This window comes from Alexandromys fortis, unplaced genomic scaffold (genome assembly GCF_014885135.2).
Source record: "Alexandromys fortis isolate MF-2015 unplaced genomic scaffold, M_Fortis_MF-2015_v1.1 scaffold_55, whole genome shotgun sequence".
In the NCBI taxonomy this organism is placed as follows: Eukaryota; Metazoa; Chordata; class Mammalia; order Rodentia; family Cricetidae; genus Alexandromys; species Alexandromys fortis.
Genome location: NW_026067936.1, coordinates 5,367,037 through 5,385,925, shown reverse-complemented (window position 1 = coordinate 5,385,925; position 18,889 = coordinate 5,367,037). Strand labels below are relative to the sequence as shown.

The 18,889-nt window shown below is 41.1% G+C and overlaps 1 protein-coding gene across 2 annotated transcripts in view; it reads left to right on the top strand.

Annotated features, from left to right (window-relative positions):
- Positions 1–18,889, top strand: part of Unc5d (unc-5 netrin receptor D) — a 506,477-nt gene that overhangs the window by 645 nt on the left and 486,943 nt on the right. The window lies entirely within an intron of this gene.

The following is an 18,889-nucleotide window of genomic DNA, read 5'->3' as shown; positions in this document are numbered from 1 at the left end:
CGCGTGGATGCGGGAGCTCTGGGGAGCTGTGTGTAACCCCAGGGTTTAACAGCGCCTGCAGTGCCCAGCCGGATAAGCTGTTGGCCCGAGGCTCCACTCCCGGGGCGCATCCTCTCCCTACTCGGTGCTTACTCCAGCTAGGAAGCGCGGGCCTCCCTGAGCAGCAGGGACATCTCCGCTGCTTCTCTTAAGCTCAGGACCCCCCCCCCCCACCTTCCCCACCACCACCAGGATCCGCTGCACTCCAGCAGAGCATCAACTTAAAGATACACCCCCACGGACCTGTTTTGAAGCTGATCACAGGCAGTTTCAGACAGCCCCGGTGCCGTGGCTACCTTTGAAATAATGCAGGAGCTTTTCATTCCCTGGCCTTCCTTACCTTACCTTCTTTGCTGCTTGCCATCCAGCATCCAGCGGGCTTAGAATATGCGATTGCATTAAACATTTTACCTAATGCTTGCCTAGCAAGAGGTGGCACCGAGCTGAGCACCTCACCTTCTCCTCTATCTCCACCTCAGCATATTCCTGGTAGCGGTGAGGCTTTTTGAAGGATTGACAACGATCCCAAGAACTGGTATAATCTCATTTTTATAGCAGCTAGCGGTGTTAAGGGCAGTTATATTGCCTGGAAAGAAGAATTTTAGAGGATGGATAGAGGTTTTCCATTGTATGATCTGTGCTTATTTGCTTTTCATTTCCTGAACTTTTTATTTTTTAAACGGAGCAGGTTTATAAAAAGCAGGAAAGGCTGGGAAAAAAAAAAGAGCTTCAGTGATTCCCACACACTGTTACAGCGAGGCATGTTTCTTTCTCTGGCTGGAAGAAAGCACGCGCTTCAGCCATTTAATTTACTACGGAGACTGGAGACTGCCTCACAGCTCAGTCAACTCTGAGTGGTTTTTATACTGTTAGGGTGAAAGTGGGGGTGCCTCCCTTCCCCCATTTTTTCCTTCAGAGTTTGAGTTTATACTTGCTGTTCCCAGTGTGGGGGATAGCTCAGGGTGACTGACTCCAGGTACTGGGTCTTGGAAACTGGTTTGTGGAGTTGTCTTTAAGCCAGCTCAAAACAAGAGGTGGGAACATGCCAACAGCCTCTTGGATGGAGTTTTTCTGGCTGTGAAACCAAGGCTAGCACCTCTTGTCTGCAAGCTGTTCTGTAAAGGTCTTCTGGAAAACATACTGTACACTCTGCAGGCTTATTTACAGCAAATGTTTTGCACAGATCGTAGAGAAGCCCGAGACACATGGAGCAGTAAATCCGAGTAGCGTTTCTCTTGTCACATTTCCATTCACCTTTAGCCGCTTTTGGAGCTCGTTTATTAAATGTGCATCACAAAGGCTACACAGCCAGTGGGTTTGCTTGCACCTAGCTTTGGACAGGTGGGTAAAACTGAAGTTTTCCATATTGAGTCTTGTCGTCTCCGCAAAGTATGGTGCATTAAAGCCAGGATGCTGTGGATTTGTGCAGCGTCCTTGACTAGCGGTTTCACTGTGCTGTGTATGGTTAATGGGTTCTATAGGTAGATTTTTGTATTTGCAAGTCAAAAGTTTATAGTTCTGAGAACCTTTTCTTTGAGGGTGCTGGGGGATTGGACCCTGTGCCTTGTGCATGCCCGGCAAGTGCTCTCCCATTGACACATAACTGTAGCCCATCAACAGTTTCTCTTGTGGGTTCGATCCAAGATGTTATAGCTTAGCGAACAGCACATATAGAGTTACTCTATATGCTTTGGTGGTATGATGTGTATGAGATTCTGGAGCATTGTTCGTACCGTATTTACCATATATCTGTTGCCATGATAGCAGTACCACCATCTCTTTCCCCTCTAACTTCTCTCTGCTTCTCGACCTAATATAAAAAAAAATCTGAAAATCTGAGGATAATTTTTGGATGATTGGTTTCAAATACACTCAGCGAGGAATCCACTTAGGACAAGACACTACATAAAGGAAACAGCCCTGATACAGAACACCATTTGGTTTTTCTGCCTTTCAAATCAAAGCTTATGCCTCCAGACAGCAAGTTTTATTCCTGCTGGTAAAGTATAAGGATAGCGCCCCGATACTGTCATTTAGGTACGTTTTGACGCTTTACAACTGAGACAAAGGATGTTTAAAAGTTACCTGTGACCTGCCGAGTGGTAATTGAATCCACACCATGTCATACTGATTTGTTTTCTTCTTAGAAGAGAGTGTTTGCTGGGGGAGTTGTGATCTCCACTGGATCATGTGCAGAAGAGACCATGTCATTAAGCAGACTAGATGATGGCATTTGCTTCCGATAACTAGAGGGGTACACTTACGGCAAAGAACGTACACATTTAACGTTATAGGCACTGAGGGTCATATGACTTACATGCGTTCTCATCTTCTCTCCATTTCTTATAGCTGTTGGCACTTTCTTAATGTTATTTGAGAACAATTCCTTCTCTCTCTCTCTCTCTCTCTCTCTCTCTCTCTCTCTCTCTCTCTCCTTGTGTTCCTATGTTTCAAAACAGTATAATCTGCTCATAAAACTGAAGGTAAAGCACCCTCCATACTCCCAACTTCCTGCCACACCTTTTCTGATTCATAGGTTGTAATTCCTGGCTTGAGCAGCCCTGTGGCACCTTCTCTTCCTACCTGAAGAAAACACTTTCTACTCAAGAGATCTTTTAAGTATCTCAGTTCTAAAGAGGAGACTAATTGCTTTGATTTGTCTAATGAAAGTGTGAGAGCACCTGAACCCTTTATGGACTTCCTCACTCTGCGAACCACCCGTGTATGAGTCTCATTCTGGAGGTAGTGCTTGCTCTGAAGTCCAGGAAACCCAGCCCGTTCCAAGGCGCTCTCAGGACTGACAGGATTGGTCAGGGAGTTACAGAGCAGCCTTTCTGGTGCACGGAATACTCGGTTTGCTCCTCTTACCTAGGTGACGTGCAAACTTGTGTTTTGTTTATTTATTTTTCCTTCCCAGAATACAGTACTCATCTTAAGATGTTGCCAACATGGAGTTTTGTGAAGGAATCGGTTCCTTGGGAGATAGCGGCTATTTGATATCCTTCTCTACTGCCTATTTTGTTTTGTTTTTAAACATTAGAGTGTAGATACAAGCCATATGTATGAAAATTGATTCCAAACATTGAGACCTTTAAGGAAGTTGTAGTAGTGGTGTAGGGTGGCCTCATCATGAGAAGGTTCACATGCATGCTCTCTCTCTCTGGAGAATACCTTTGTCATTAATCCTTTTAGTCTTTACTCCAGGCAGTGCTTCCCTCCTGAGTGACACCGTCCCTGTCATCTTCCTTCTGCCTATTCCGATGCTGCCATAACCTAACTGTGAAACAGAACAATGATGGAAACTCATCCTGTCCAGCCTAAGTCACTTAGGTCATGTAAAGGCCAAACACTTATTCTTCACTTTGTGTATGTGAGTGTTCGTGCGTTAGAGACCGGAGGTTGACATGGCATCTTTTTTTAACCACTCGTCTTTTTATTTATAATTTTGTAATTACATGTATTCATTCACTCACACACACACACATGCACACACACACACACACACACACACCAAAGGGGGCATGTGTGTTCCATGGTGTCTATTTGGAGGTCAGAGGAAACTTGCAGAAGTATTCTTCCCTTTCCACTCTGTGTGACCCAGGGATTGAATTCAGGTCGTCAAGCTTGGTGGCAAGCACCTTTACCAACTGAGTCATCTTGCTGGCCCATCCTGTTTTGTTAAAGGGTCTTCCGCTGAACCTGGAGCTCATTAATTGGCTAGAATGGCTCACTACCAAGCACCAGTGATGTCTTGTCTCTGTCTTCCCAATGTTGGGGTTATAGAGTGTTCCACTTTTGGAACCCCACTTTTAAGTGAGCCATCTCTGCCCTTTACCTTTCATTCTCTACATTGTTGGCCTGAGAACATTGTTTTACTCCGTATTCTGGCTATTCTTTGAAAGAAGGCATTTTTGCATATTGAATATGAACTCATTTTGATATTACTCATTAATTATTCTGAATATGTTACCCACATTAGTTCATTTATTCCTTAAAATAGCTCAGGATGTTACGTGTTACTATTTGTAAGCTAGGAAGACAGGAGCATGAGGGTTAAATAAAATTGCAAGCCCATGGAGGAGTTAGGATATGCAAGATCTTAAACCCAGTCAGTCTGACTTAAGAGTTTGCAATGTACAGTGTAGCTCAGCTAGGCTGAAAATAAGTGGTCCCTTGCATTCTGTTGACAAAAGTGCTAAAATGGTATCTTCATAACTATCAAGAATTATAGAGGAATTTGAAGTAGCTTAAATATATCTGCGAATCTATTCAGATAAATCTAAGAGATTTATGTTGTATGAAAACAACATTCTTACAGCATTCAGTTTAATATACTTTGGGATTGGAGTCACGCTTAAAATGCTGAATGCCACTTTCTAATATGATAGCTTGCTTTTTTTTTTCTCTCCAGTCTTGAGTGTCAACAGAAAATATTACTCTGATTGAATACACCATCCATGGAATGGCAGATCCCAAAAGACTATTTGTTGCATGTCTTGTATTTTTAGCCTTGTTTGCCAGGGAAATGTGGAGCATGAGATTTGAGAATAGATTGTTAACACGAGAGGCTGCTGTTTCTGCTGTTTTGGGTACTCCTGCTGCTGCTGCTTTTGCAAGGCAGATGGCTAGATTCATTTATAGAAAATAGATATTCGTTCTATTTTGCATTTCCACTTTGAAAGGAACTTTTAATTGTTTGTGCCACATTGCATCGAATGGCCTTATTGTGTGCACACGCGCCGCACTTAGATAATTTTGCGAATTAGGCGGATGTTAAAGTATTCAGTTTGGGTGGTTCTATCTGCACTGCACTGCTAACTCTGTTTTGGTTTGAAAATTCTCTTTTAGAAGTGGGTAAGTCTGTGGTGTTATGTGCACCAAGACTTTTCAGCTCAGCTCACTGCTGCTGTCTGCCTTGCTCCCACTACAGGGAGCTAGAACTCAGAGATAGAAATAGTCGGTCTGTGCTTATGGGACTGATATAGAATCTGGCAAGAATGTTGGGTATCCCTTAGCAGACATACTTGGGAGCATTTTGATTTAGTAATTGCTCAGATTTTGTATAAATAAGGTATATTGGAAATGGACTCGAGTCTAATGAGGGTTCATTTATGTTTCACATACAGACTATCTGGTGGCCTGACGGCAATTTATGCATCACTTTTAGGGTACCTTGACCTTCACTAGACCCACGCAGTTAAGTTTAAAGTTTTGCAATGTGGTATATGGAGGTGATCCTAAACTTTCTTATGTTGGAGTTTTGTAGATTTGGAATTTTGGAGTACAGATGACCAAACCTGTGTTTTGTCTTTGAGATTACATTTTAGCTACCCCACAGGTTATAAAGTATTTTCTAGTATTTATTGTATGTGTATGTGTGTTAGGTATATTACATGGGTGTGCATGCAACGCTGCATATGTGTAGACCAGAGGACAAGACTGTGGTCATTTCTTTCCTTACTCCTTTATGTGGAGTTGAACTCAGGTCACCAGGTGTGCACTTATCTATTGAGCCATCTTGTAGGCTCAAAGTTTATTTTTATGACCAGCTTTTGCCATGGATTCATGAATAACGGCTCTAACAAGCTGAGACCTATTTTTTCAAGGGAGGTTCAATGATGCCCTTTTGTTAGTGCACATGCAATCATCCCCGGTGTCTGGACCAAAACATGCTATGGTTTCCTTATTAAAAACTGGCGTAGCAGTCATGTGTAACCTATGCATGTCTTCCTGCATTCATGATCTCTAGGTTTCTATAATTCCGAAGACAATGTGGATACTTAGGGTACTGTTGTAAAAGTTGGGGTTGCAGAGTTGGTTTGGCAACAACAAAATACAATCTTACATGCTCAGTGGAAAATAGTACTTTTTCTAATGTGTTGATGTACAACTTGTTGAGCAACTGACACAGAATAGATGTATGTGGCATGCCAATTGTAATGATTTTATGACCCCAAATTCTGTTTTATAAGCTTCAAATGAATCTTCATCTCCTGGAAGAGACCTCTGCATACTTGCCACATGACTTCAATACTCCATCATAAGGATAGGAGGGAACAGGTAGGAACTATCATGGCGGCCTGTGGGAACTAAGGGTGAACTTTCTAGATGCTATGCAGTCACCTGAATTGAATGCTGTGGTGTCTTAGCCAGAGAAGTCAGAAAAAGTGACATTCATCTCAGATAGCCCTGAAGGTAGGTTACTGGCAGACAGGCATAAAAAATAGGAGGTTCCAAAGGCCATATTGAAGAAACCATGTTGACTAGCTCAAGCGCCCAATCAACAGGAGGATAGCTACATCCCTGCAACATCATTCACAGATTTTGGGAACATATTAAACAATAAGTTAATTGGATAAATAGTAGGTACAATTTGCCTCTAAATACATTTGAGATAGCTTCTTGGAGTTGCCTGGCTGTCTTTGGTGGCTTCTGCGAGGACAGTACTTACTGCATGCTTAAGCTCTTCATTTAAATTTAGCTCAGTAAGTCTACCAGGGAAGGAGGGGGAGTCTTAAGATCAGAGGTTATGAAAGCTGCAGGGTGATGTTTGGAACTTACAAATTGGTGCTTTTCCAATGATAATGTTCATTTGAATAGCAACAACTCCCATTTTAAAATGCAGGTTCTGATGTCATAATCTGAGGAAAGGGCTGAGACTCTGTATTTTCAGCAAGATTCTAGGTGATCCGTCCACAGACCATAGGTGATCATCCTTTCCAGTACTGGCTTTGTTTTTCATTTGCAAGTCAGTGTGAAGTGTGAAGTGGGGTTTCAGTACAAGACTGAAAAAACAGACCAGTAGGAGGGTAGAGACACACAAATGCCAGTGTTCTTCAGATAGACATACAGCTACTTCTAAACGAATTCATGGACACCATCCTATGTCTTGGATTTCATTGTGAAATAATTAGGGGTCTTATTTCTGAATCTCATTAATTTCTTGTAATAAAGAGGAAATTGACTTTCCCGGAATTTGCACAGTGTTCTCAGTGTCATGTTTGTTAAGAAGCCTTTCTAGCCCTCTTCAGTGCTGCTTCAATTTATTGTGTTCTCTTGACTTAATTTCTCTATACTTCAGAGTGATCTGGAATCCTAGGTAATTAGAGAAGTAAGAGGTAAAAGAAAAACAATGTCTTTCAAAAATTGCAGCCATGTCCACTTGGGTTCCTGAGGTCCTGCAGAGGCTCTGGTTGCTGTTGTTACACTGTGGTGCAGGTCAAAGGCTTGGGTCCATCTGGTTCTGCTCCTGACTCGATGCTGATTTCTCTCACCTGGCAGAGGATGGTCCTGTAGCACGGCAGCCTGTCTCACTGTAAGCATTCTGTGCTAAGATATGAACCACACTAGGGAAAAACTTCTGAAATCTATCAGTATTGTACGAACCTCCCTCACAAACTATACTTGCATAGTGGTATTTACCCACACAACTGATTATAAAATCTGCATCCTTGAACTGCAAGAAGGATAATTAACAGTAATCCATGTCATCATGTGCATCTCTTCTGAATTATAATGTATTTATATGGGATTTGAAAGTTTTAGTTTGATTAACTCGTCGTTGTGGTACGCATTCGTGGTGTGAGGTGATATTCAATGTATATCAAATCGGGGCAATTGGCATTTCCGTCTTTTTATCATGTCTCTGTGTTTTGGTACCTATAAATTTATATCCTCTGCTTCTTCAAGAAATATATAATAGGTTGTTGGGAAGTATAGCCACCCACTGTGGTTCGAATTCTACAACTTCTTCCTCTGCTCTGATACCCAATTTACAGGAACTCCACAGTGTCAATTTTATGTTCCCTATCTTCATACTGAACAGATCACCCCACCCCCACCATCAACACCCCAGTGCCACGCTGATTGCCAGCACGGAAAGAGAATTTGGGTCTTCAACTGGTACCCTGGCTTTTTCAACTACATTATCATATAATTCTCTTTTATTGCCAGATAGATGGATCGGACTAAACTTGAACGATAGAGTACTTCTGCTCATATTATAGTTCATCAGCATGTGTAGGGCTGTGTGAACACGGAGAGAGAATGAAAATTCAATGAATGGAAATTCTTCCAAATGTCTACCTTACCTTCCTAGTCTGCAGCACTAGGTTTCTTGTGGTTTTCTGCAGAAATGGCTTCTTCTAGGGAAAGAGCAATAAGAAATGTGTTGGGAGGCTGGGGGAAAGTACAGGAGTGATTGCATTAAAAATAGCACACTGGAATGTGGAGTAAGTGGTAAGTAAAATCATTTTAGGAGCTTGCTAAGAAACCTCATCATCTTAAATTTCAGAAGATTAGGCTTGGGGGTATGGATCAATGGTGGAGGGCTTGAGCCAAAGCCCTCAGTTCTAGTCCTAAAGCACACACACACACACACACACACACACAGAGAGAGAGAGAGAGAGAGAGAGAGAGAGAGAGAGAGAGAGAAACACACACACACACACATAGACACGTGCACACCTGCACACACATGCCTACACATAAACACACAGCATGTGTGCACACATATTCAGAACTGAAGTAGGGTCATCAATTTGTCTTTTTTATTAATTTTGAGTGACTGTGCTCCCCCTTGCATTTTGTCTTCTAATGAGGTCAAAATCTCCTATCTTGTATTTGAAAGGAGTTTAGTGGTACACTGTAATTAGCCTTCCGGTAACATTTTTCCATAAAGTCTTAATAATTATGTAACCCATCTTTAGGATGATGAGGAAGATTATACATTTTCCAAATTAAACTTTTATTCTAGAGAAATAATGAGTTTATTGTAATCTCTTGGAGGGAGTCGTGTGCAGTACCTGTAAAGTACATGTGTTCGTCATTTGAGGAGTAGACTTCAGTGCTCCCCTCATGAGTCAGAACAGTATTCTGAAGACTGCATATGGACTTTTCCAAAATTGTTTCCCTTAGAGAGAGAGAGAGAGAGAGAGAGAGAGAGAGAGAGAGAGAGAGCGAGCAAAGAAAAAGCAGTCAGGAGGTTCACAGATTTTGCTGGTGTGAGGTGCGTGGGTGGGATAGAAAGTGCGTTTGCTCTAAAGAAACATGTCAACTTAAAGATCTGTCATTAATTAATTTTTTTTTAACTTTGGAGCAAAAAATAAATCCACCTGATGTTTTCTGAAGTTTAGCAGTTAGCCTGAGCTGCATGCCAGCCTCTGGATGTCGATATGAAAAGACAGCGTTATCATTCACATGTGTCAGAGGAGACAGTGTCCAGCCAATTATTAATAACTGTCAAGGTGCTAAGTGCTGCAGTGCACAGGTATCTCCGTGTGTATTAGACATTAGTGGACTCTCATATGTCATCATTATTCCAAACGTATATCATCTAAGTTCTATGCCATTAGTTTAAATGGCATTAATAACACGTAAGCTGGATATACAGTCACATGTTTGACTTGAAAGTCATTGTCTACATGATGGTACTCTCAATTTCACATCTAGCCCTCATTTCTAGTTTTTCTTGCCTTTTTTACTATTTCTAAAGCCTAGGCTTCCTTCGTGTTCTTCTAATTTAGGAGACTGGCAGGTGCCTTATTCAAATTTGGATATAAAATATTCTTCCACAAGGCTCATATTTTTGATGCTTGATTTCAAACTGTATCTTCAGAGGTGGCACTTCTGAACTGATGGATCATGAGGACTTTGGCCTAATCAATGCTCTAATCGATTGGTGTACTCAAAATTGAGAAGCTCAGGGGAAAGAATTTGAAAGTGTGTAAGGTAGGTACTTTTGATTGGAGGAATGTTGGGGTGTGCCTTTGAAGGATATCCTTTACACACACACACACCACTCATATTATATTTATTCTCTGCCACTCTCTGCTTTCTGGTTGCCTCACTTTCTTGCCATTGTGGTGTTCTGCCTCCCTACAATCTGTAGCAGTGACGGCAGTTGACCGCGGGCTGAAAACCTCTAAACCTGTGAGCTGAGATGGTTTGTTTACTTGATCTTTGCAGGGTGTTTGCAGGGCAGAACCAGCCTTTTCTAAGTTGATTTGTCAGGTGTCTTGTCGTAACAAAGATGGCTAAAGGCACAGTTCCATGCAACACCTTATCCCTCTCATTTTTCAAACTCAGAAGAATTGACTCAATTATCTTTTAGATTTTTTTTTTCCTGCCCCACCATTCCATGATGACACCTTTTGTTTCCAGAACCACTTCTTCACAGTAATGTCATTATTTCTTAAGGTGTTCTTTGATTCTTTTTAAGTATATATCAAAACTCTCAATGAACTACTCTGGGAATACATTTGTGAGACAAGTTAATGGGAATGATGATGTAGGTCTTGGGCTTATGTAATTCTTCAGGAATGTGCCAAGGATAAAAGAAATTTACGTTTTTATTCTCTTAAATCAGTGTTTGTTATTGAATATGTCTACAGATTGAACATAACCAGTCCCAAAGTCTGAATCAGAAATGTTCTCATGTCTAAAGCATTAATTTTTTTTTTGAATTAGGGAGGCTCAGTCAGTAATGGTTTTGCAAATGTCCCCGGATGTGAACAACTCTGAAACCTGAAGCACTTCTGGTGTCAAACATGTTAGCAAGTGCTTAGTCTTTGCGGACTGAGCAGAAGTAGGCCCATTGGAAATAGCACAAAGAGGTGAGCTTCCTTCACTTGAGCACTTGGCTGTTCCATCGAGTGTGTGGGCTAAGCCCTGCCTGTTGATTTTCCTTGAAGAAGAAATCAGATATATGGAATTATATATTAATTTTCCATAATTGAAAACTCAAATTAGCTTATGAAACATCGACTCAAAGGTCAAAGCAAACGATTTCTCAGTTTTCCAGATCATCTGAAATCAATGGGGAGGACCCGAGTGGACATGTAACACCTTTTTTCTGTGTGTGAAGGAGCTTTGTTTCCTGGAAGGCATAAAGCTTAGAGATGACCTTTTAGTTTGTGTTTTACTTCGCTGAATATAGAACCCACAGCCTCCTACTTGATAGACAAGTGCTCTACCACTGAGTGCATTCCGGCCCTGAAGTGACCTTTAATCAATAATTGATAAGCGCTGATTTGTACACTAAGTTTGTGTGTCTTCTCATAACATTTCAAAACAGTCACAAAATTTCATTGTGGAAAGTGTCTTTCTAGGGCAAAGCCTGCATTTACGTATGAGCAAGCAGGATCTTGTGAGAGAAAGTAGCTTGTCTGGGTTTGCGTACCTTTCCTGCCATGAACCCAGACCTTCATTTTCTTGCTGTTGTCCTTGCTTCTTTTCTTTTCTGACTCAAATAAGGAAAGTAATCAATAAAAGCACAAAGGAATTCAAAAGAATGACACCAGAAGACTAAAGACTATTGATTATTTTCCCTCTTTGTCAAAGGATGTTTTTCCTTTTCTTTAATGTTTATATTTTTCTGAAATTTCTTTGAAGTAAGCTATACGTCTTCTTCATTCTGAGTCACTGAATGCTGGCACCACGATTTGAAGGGCGTGGGTTAGCTCAGTCTTAGGAGAGCTGATATTCATAAAGATGTTTGTTTGACAGATTGTTTTGTGTTTGGATGAAATTTAGAGCTAGTCTTAAGCTTCTGTATCCTTGCTAATACATTTGTTGAATATGAATCCAGTAAGTGGAGTCTAAATATCTTCTGTACATAATTATTTTGAAAAGAATCTATTCATAGGGAAGAGAACATTTTCACCTCATTTCCATTAAGCTACGTGACATTAGTACCATGAGTTGGAACAACTCACTGTATGGCTTACCCAAAGGAAATCATTTTAGAGAGCGTTTTGCTACCAGCCTCTAACTCCTACTAACTCCTAATTGTTCCTTGTTTAAGTCTGGGATTCCACAATCCCAGTGTGAAAAATCAGACTCATCTATCTGAATGGCCTCTGAGCCTAGATGGCCCTGGGTTCAGTAAGTGTTTATGTTGCTCACTTGAGAGGACACTAGGTGGTGCTTTGATTGTGCACCTTGCTTTATGCACTCTTGAAGACTGATTCTGATGTTGGCAGTGACATTAATGAGGCCCTTTAAAAAGCCACAGATCAGCCTCCAGAGAGACTGGCTAGGTATCATATTAAAAGCTTCAGTTGTCTTCGTTCTCCTCCTGCGGTCCTGTTGTCTTGTTTTAATGTCGGATGCTGCATCTCTTAAGGGCATAATAACTTGTCAAGTGCCACCATCCGTTGTCCTGGAGCTTCTGATCCTCATGACGATTATTCATGTGGATGCCACCTTGCCGAGAAGGTGTTAGACACAGGGGGTGATGGAAACTTCCGATTCTTGGAGATTAGGTGTCAGAATATTCAGTTCGGCTATATTTAGCAGTTATCAGGGAAGGATCTCGCTTCTGGAAATGGTGGGCAGGTTTTAACTCAGCAATTCTGTCACCCAGAGCAGTGCTTTCAAACTTCTAAAGGAGCAAACATGTACAGTAGTGCCACCCAGGGTTAGGTTGGAGCATCACAGACAGGTGCCTGCTGTGTGGGTGCTGTTCATTTTTGTTCGGATAAGCTAAAAACTGAGCTGTTTAAAGGATGCTTATTATCCGTTTCATGGAATATACTAGATTGAAAGCTGGGCTGTTTATAATGTAGTATCGCCTAATAGAAAAATATACGCAAGTGATCTTAAATTCTAAAAGAGCAACAACTCGACTCCAGTGTTAGCAGTCAGCTGAGTACACTGCCCGGATCTCAGCAATGTCGTCAGCAATTCAGCAGGGCCAAGCTGATTCCTGGTTTGGGAGCCTAAGCTCAAACGCCACTGACTTCATGTTTATAAACGTGTGTAAATATAGAAGTGGACCGACTTTGGGGTTGGGAAGAAAACTAGTGAGACTCTGAAGGGATACAGGGGACTGCCCCTGATCACCTAGTTCTTTCTAGATGCAGGGGGCTGCTCCTGATCACTGTCCACCTGCTCCATTAGCTAGCTCTTTCTGCTCCCAACTTCAGATGACCCCTGTGAATGCAGCTGATTGTTTGCATTCAAAGGGGGGACTTGGGCCTTTCTTGTTAGGCTGGGAAAACTGGGGTATTTGTTAAAGGGGCAAAGCTATGTGAGAGTGATTATATTAAGTCAGGAGGCTTAAGAACAAAGGATTGGGGAATAGACTGTAGTGTAGTGCCCACAAATGGAGAACCCCCCCCCCCCGATATACACACACACACACAATCTAAGGACTCTTAGCACATGTGTTACATTTCTATTGCTACAGTGGAATACCTGAAGTAATTCCCTTACAAAGAGGAGCCTTTTGACCTACAGGTTTAGAAGTTGCATCGTATGATGGGTGGTACCTGTGGTGAGGTAGCTAACCCCAACAGGATCAGAGTCGCTCATCTTACAAAGAGCAAAGAAAGATGAACTCTTCTGAGGGCCAAGGACAGTGGCCTAAGGACCTCCCAAATGGTTCCACAGCTTAAAGATTCCAGAGCCTCCCAACAGTGCCACCATGGGGACAGAGACATTAACACACACCCAGGATTTAGACTACAGCAACCAGATCATACTTAGGAGTGGGTGAATGTATTTGTACTAGTTTAATTGTCCAAGGCATATATATGGAATCTGGAAAACATTTCATAATTTGTTTTTGCATCTGAATGATGAATTTTAAAATGTATTAGATTTGGCAAGTGTCTAAGAAGTTAACACTACACTTAAAATTAGACTCTAATCAATGTCTTTCATTGCTTCTTTAACCTATCCACTGTGTTCTTAGTGGGGTCAACATTAAAGTTTATGCTTGATCTTAATATTTGCAAGCAGGGATATACACTTAGTTGATTCTGTCTCCTTTTAAAATCACCTTATGTTGTATTACAAAATACAGTCTCTGTGTTTTCCAGCAATTAGCTTCTTCATCCAAGATTATGTCTTGTCTGTGTCCCTGTATGTAATGTAGCTGGCTTGCTTCCCTGGAGCACAGCGTTCAGCTAAGTGCCAGGAATACTTATGATGCGAACACAGTATATATCTAATTGTTCCTTCTATATCTGAAAGTAGATTATTTGGATTTAGGGCATCATTAGGTTAATTTTCACACACAGTGCTTAGTCATTTGTCTCTGTGTATGTATGCATTTAACTTTCTTCCTCTTATTTGCTGATGAAGTTAAACATTTTCCATCGTATTTAGGTCGCCATGCATGTATAGAGTGAAAAATACACACTTTTTGTGTGTATTTTGCTTGTCTCTGAGTCGGGGAAGTTTTAAGTGTGTGTTACCATGTGGATGTACCTGCACCAATGATGGGTAAATGCAGATGAAATCATCATAAGTTGAAAGCACTTCATCTTTAAAGTGCAATAGATGCATATAGCCTTCTAACCACCAGAGCCTAGAAAGACCGTATGCTAGGAAGCCCTCTTCACTCTCTTGATCACATGGGAAACCAGCATCATGGGAAAACATTGTGCCATGCATCACAGCCCACAGGAAAACCAGCATTCAGAATCCAGAGTGACAGTTTTTATTGGACATGTCACTTCATATGGTTGCAAAATAGAAATATCCTATTTGGGATTACCTGTGATCGTCTCCTGGATGTGTTTTTATGACTACAATTTCCCCTCCCAACCTGTTTTAGATATCTTCTGATTCATTTTTGAATATTTTTGAGACAGACTTTTACTTTGTAGCTTAGTCTGGCATAATTCTGCCCAGGTAGGCCAGTCTGGCCTCAAACTTGTGTTCCTATTTCAGCCTTTCAGGTGCTGAATGAAATGAAATTATTTGTTGTCTTTTCGTGAATTGGAATTTTGAATGTAACCAGTGTTATAACTAATTCACTTTGTGTTTAGCTGTTTTCTGCTGCGCTTAGGAAATAATTCTTAAATTGCATTAATGATACCTATGGCTTTATTTCTATGATCCTTACGTTTTGATCATTCATATTTATGCTTTTCTATAGTGATTACAATGCCACATATATAGTTTATGAAGGTTTCATGTATTCATAAGAGTTTAATCTGGTTTAACATGTTTCTTAGTAACCTCTTGGTTTGATAACTACTGCCCTCCAAATGCCCTTTTTGGATGACTTTGTGTCACGCCTCATGACTCTTCAGGGCTTTCTTCTTCATATGCAGTTTGTGCTTTGTTCTATTTCCTTTAGTTTTGTGCTTTTGTTCAGGCATCTTTCTTTGGTTTACTTCTTATTACACTGTAAACTGTCAGAAGTGGCCATCGTGTTTTGTTTATTATTGATCCCCTCAAGAATAATATAGAATAAGGTGTCTTCTAGCCAGAGAGTATATCATAAATCATTGTAATAAAATTGAAATGATTTTGATATTACGCAGCTCATCATATCGGCCCACCCATACCTGCTATAATTTATAGGCTTTAAAGGTAATGTTCAACCTGGCTGCTGGCCTCCCCCAGTTCCCACCCTGCCCCACATCCTTGAGCTTCCTCCAGAAAGCCCTTCACTGGCCATTTGAGGAGCAAATGGCTGACTTACTAGACCTATGCCCAGAAATGTGAAGCACTGGGAGGAAGACACTGGAAAACCAAATAAAGAGACACATAAACAATAGGTCCAAGACCCTTCTTCATGCCTCTCAAGCAAGAATGAAGTTCATTTGACATCTCAGTGGCTGGCATCATACAACCATTGCATGGACTTGCACGTCTGTTCCCTGATTTCTTCAACAGAGTCGTCGCCATGTGACACTGTCTCTGTGTCTACCCTGCAGTCGATTTTAAATTCTATGGACTATTGTACATGCTACGTCTCCTATCTAGATAGCAGTTCTTTCTGCTGCTGTATAAGGCTGGCCCAATCTAAGTTTATTTGCTATATAAGTCAGGTTTCCAAGATATTCTAAATTATAAACCCATACTAGCAAAGAACCAAAAAACTCCAAGTAAGCTTGTAAATCTGATCAGCCGGCATACTGCTTAAATGTGTGTTCATTTGGGTAAAATGATGGTGCTGTCTTTCTCTAATAAAACAAACTTATGGGAGAAGTATACTTGAAAAATTAGCCCTTGTCACAGTAGTCTAATTGAGCTAAAGGACTTGAGGGATGTATTCAGAGGCCCTAGTTAGGGAAGTTTTGCAGAATAAAAATGGTACGCTGGGCCTGTGATGGGACCACATGGTAAGGGATGCCAGGTCTGGAATGTCCGGAGCTGAGCCGGTCAAACAGCCCTGCTTGCAGGAGCATTCTCACGAGCTAGGGGTTTGCAGATCATGAACTATGAGCAGGCTCATGACTTTCCTTTCTACTCCAGTAGCTTCATTCTAGATGAAGTGTTCTGAATTCTAATATCTTGCCCACTTATTCTTAGAAATTCTAAAATAAAGGCAACTAAGTGAACAGAGGTCCTCAGGAAGTTTTCTACATGCATCCATGCCAGGGAGTCTCTCAGAGGCGCACTACACTCCTCCCAGGGCCTCTTATCACATACAGGACTTGTGGTCTACTCTTTTTCACCGCTGAGAAGAAAAGCAACCAGTTATCTCAGTGCAGAAGTGAATACTGGTGTCTGCAGTACTTGTTGGGTCAGCGTGTTCGTGTCTTTGTACCAAGAACTTAGAATCCTGCATAATTTGTACCTTTGGAGCTGTGGGTGTGAAAGTGCAGGATATTTGTTTGCAGCGCTTGCCCCGGGTGAGTGGGCATGCCTGCTGTAGTGCCCAAGATCACAGCAGCCTGCTAGGGCAAGCAGTAGGTGGTATTTCCTGTGAAGTGAGCCAGTAAGAGACACACACTCACAGCTCTGCTGTTGTTTGCTGAGATGAGGGTGTGTGTAGTGTCCGGATTGAAGTTTTCTTTGTTCATTTTAAACCTTCCCAAGGCAACTTTGAGACATAGATTTATGCATGATTAATAAAATTGCAGAGATTGATATTGGGGTTCAATATGAAGGTCTTAATAGGAAAGCAGCCAGCCCCTAGTTCCTACCTTGACCTCAGTTCGAAATGATAATTCTGCCTCCAGGAATCTCAGAATGAGACTGTGTGTGAGAACTGTCTCCTCCTGTCTTATATTCCTCTCTAGGGCTGGGATTAAAGGCATGTACCACTGGGATTAAAGGCATGCCCTGTCCTGTTTCTACAGCAAGCTAGTGTGGCTCCTGGGCTGTTTTACTCTCTGATCTTCAGGAAAACTTTATTTATTAAAATGGAAATGAAATGCCACTATAGGAGTTCTTCATTTCTGGTGTGCTGTGTGTGTGTGTGATGTTGTCTCAGCATCACAATGACTGTGAAATTCAGAAGTATGAATGCCTGTGGCTCTTGTAGACATTGGTTAATTGGCAACCATGTGTTTAGAAAATTTAGTATTCTTGTGTGCAAGAACATTGGCTCAGTTGTGGTGGAACATAATCTTGTATTAGCTATGACATCATATGTATCACTTACTTTTCTTGGACTGAGATGGAAATTACCAATTAACAAATTTGATAGGAAAATTTCATTAAGGTTATACCTACTAGTCTTTGCCAAGTCCCTTTCTACATTTAAAAAATGATTTAATAAAATGAAATTGAAATAATTAAGAAATACAAAATAAAATTTAAGGACAACACACACACATACTTTAGCAAGCTGGCAAAGCTGTGACTTAATATGATGAAGGGCTCAATTCTTTCCTCTCTCTAACTCTGAGTTAAAGGCTTCTACAATTTTATTCTCAACCTTTTTTTTAACTTATTTCGTGTGCATGTGTATAATACATGTATATATATATGTATATATATACAAAATAATTGAAGCTACTCACCTATGTTGGCAATTGAATATGGTTTTATTTTCATTAAAGTACCTGTATGACATAAACTTGTTTTTGAATTTTTATTGCTTGGAACACTTTACAAAATTAATACATTCTTGCTTCATATTTTGATTATCTGTCATGGACCTCTCGTTGTGTTGGTATACACACACACACATACACAATTGTTACTACAGCCATATAATATAAATACATAATTTCATATTCCCAGGTTTAGGCTGGAAGGCACACAAAGGTCATTGCATCTGTAGCCAAGGTAGCAAGCTGCATCTCAAACAGGCAGTGGAACTGCCCATTTGCATGATCCTGATTTTGCAGGGATGCTTGTACCAATGTACTTGACTAGGAACTTGTTGAGGTTAGGCAACCATAGTAGGTTCAAACTTTCTACATGGAGCTCATGACTCTGCATGAAGCCTAAGTGCCAGTGGAGACTCCAGGGTACCGATGAGTCATAAGTCCTATCACTAAACCTAACTAGTGACCCTGAGTGCAGATGGCCTAAGAGTGAGGCCACAGTTCCTACAGACAGCAGAATTGGAAGATTAGAGCTACTCAAGCCCTTTGAAGTCCAGATGCTAGACATGCATCTCCACTTTGGTGTTAACCCTGTTGGGGTTTGTTGGTTGGGTCTGATCTTTATTTGGCATATTCCAATTCTTCTGTTACAGAACAGTAATGTTTACTCTATATTTTCCGGTATTGGATTGCAAGCATATAACTTGTTTTTAATGTTATATGTGTTTAATGGTAAGACATTTCCTTCAATCCCATAGGAGACTTTGGATGTGGGATATTTGAATGGTGTCAAAACTAGGACTTTGAAATTGAACTGGATACAATTTGCATTATGAAATGCTTATGAACTTCTGGTGGCTAGGAGTGGATTTCTGTAGGTGAAATGGAAATGCTTTGGGTCAGCTGTCTGCTTTCTTTTGGGAAGGTCTAGACCCTTTAGAAAATATAGACTTGCTGGGCGGTGGTGGCACAGGCCTTTAATCCCAGCACTTGGGAGGCAGAGGAAGGCGGATCTCTGTGAGTTCGAGACCAGCCTTGTCTACAAGAGCTAGTTCCAGGTTCCAGGACAGGCTCCAAAGCCACAGAGAAACCCTGTCTCGAAAAACATA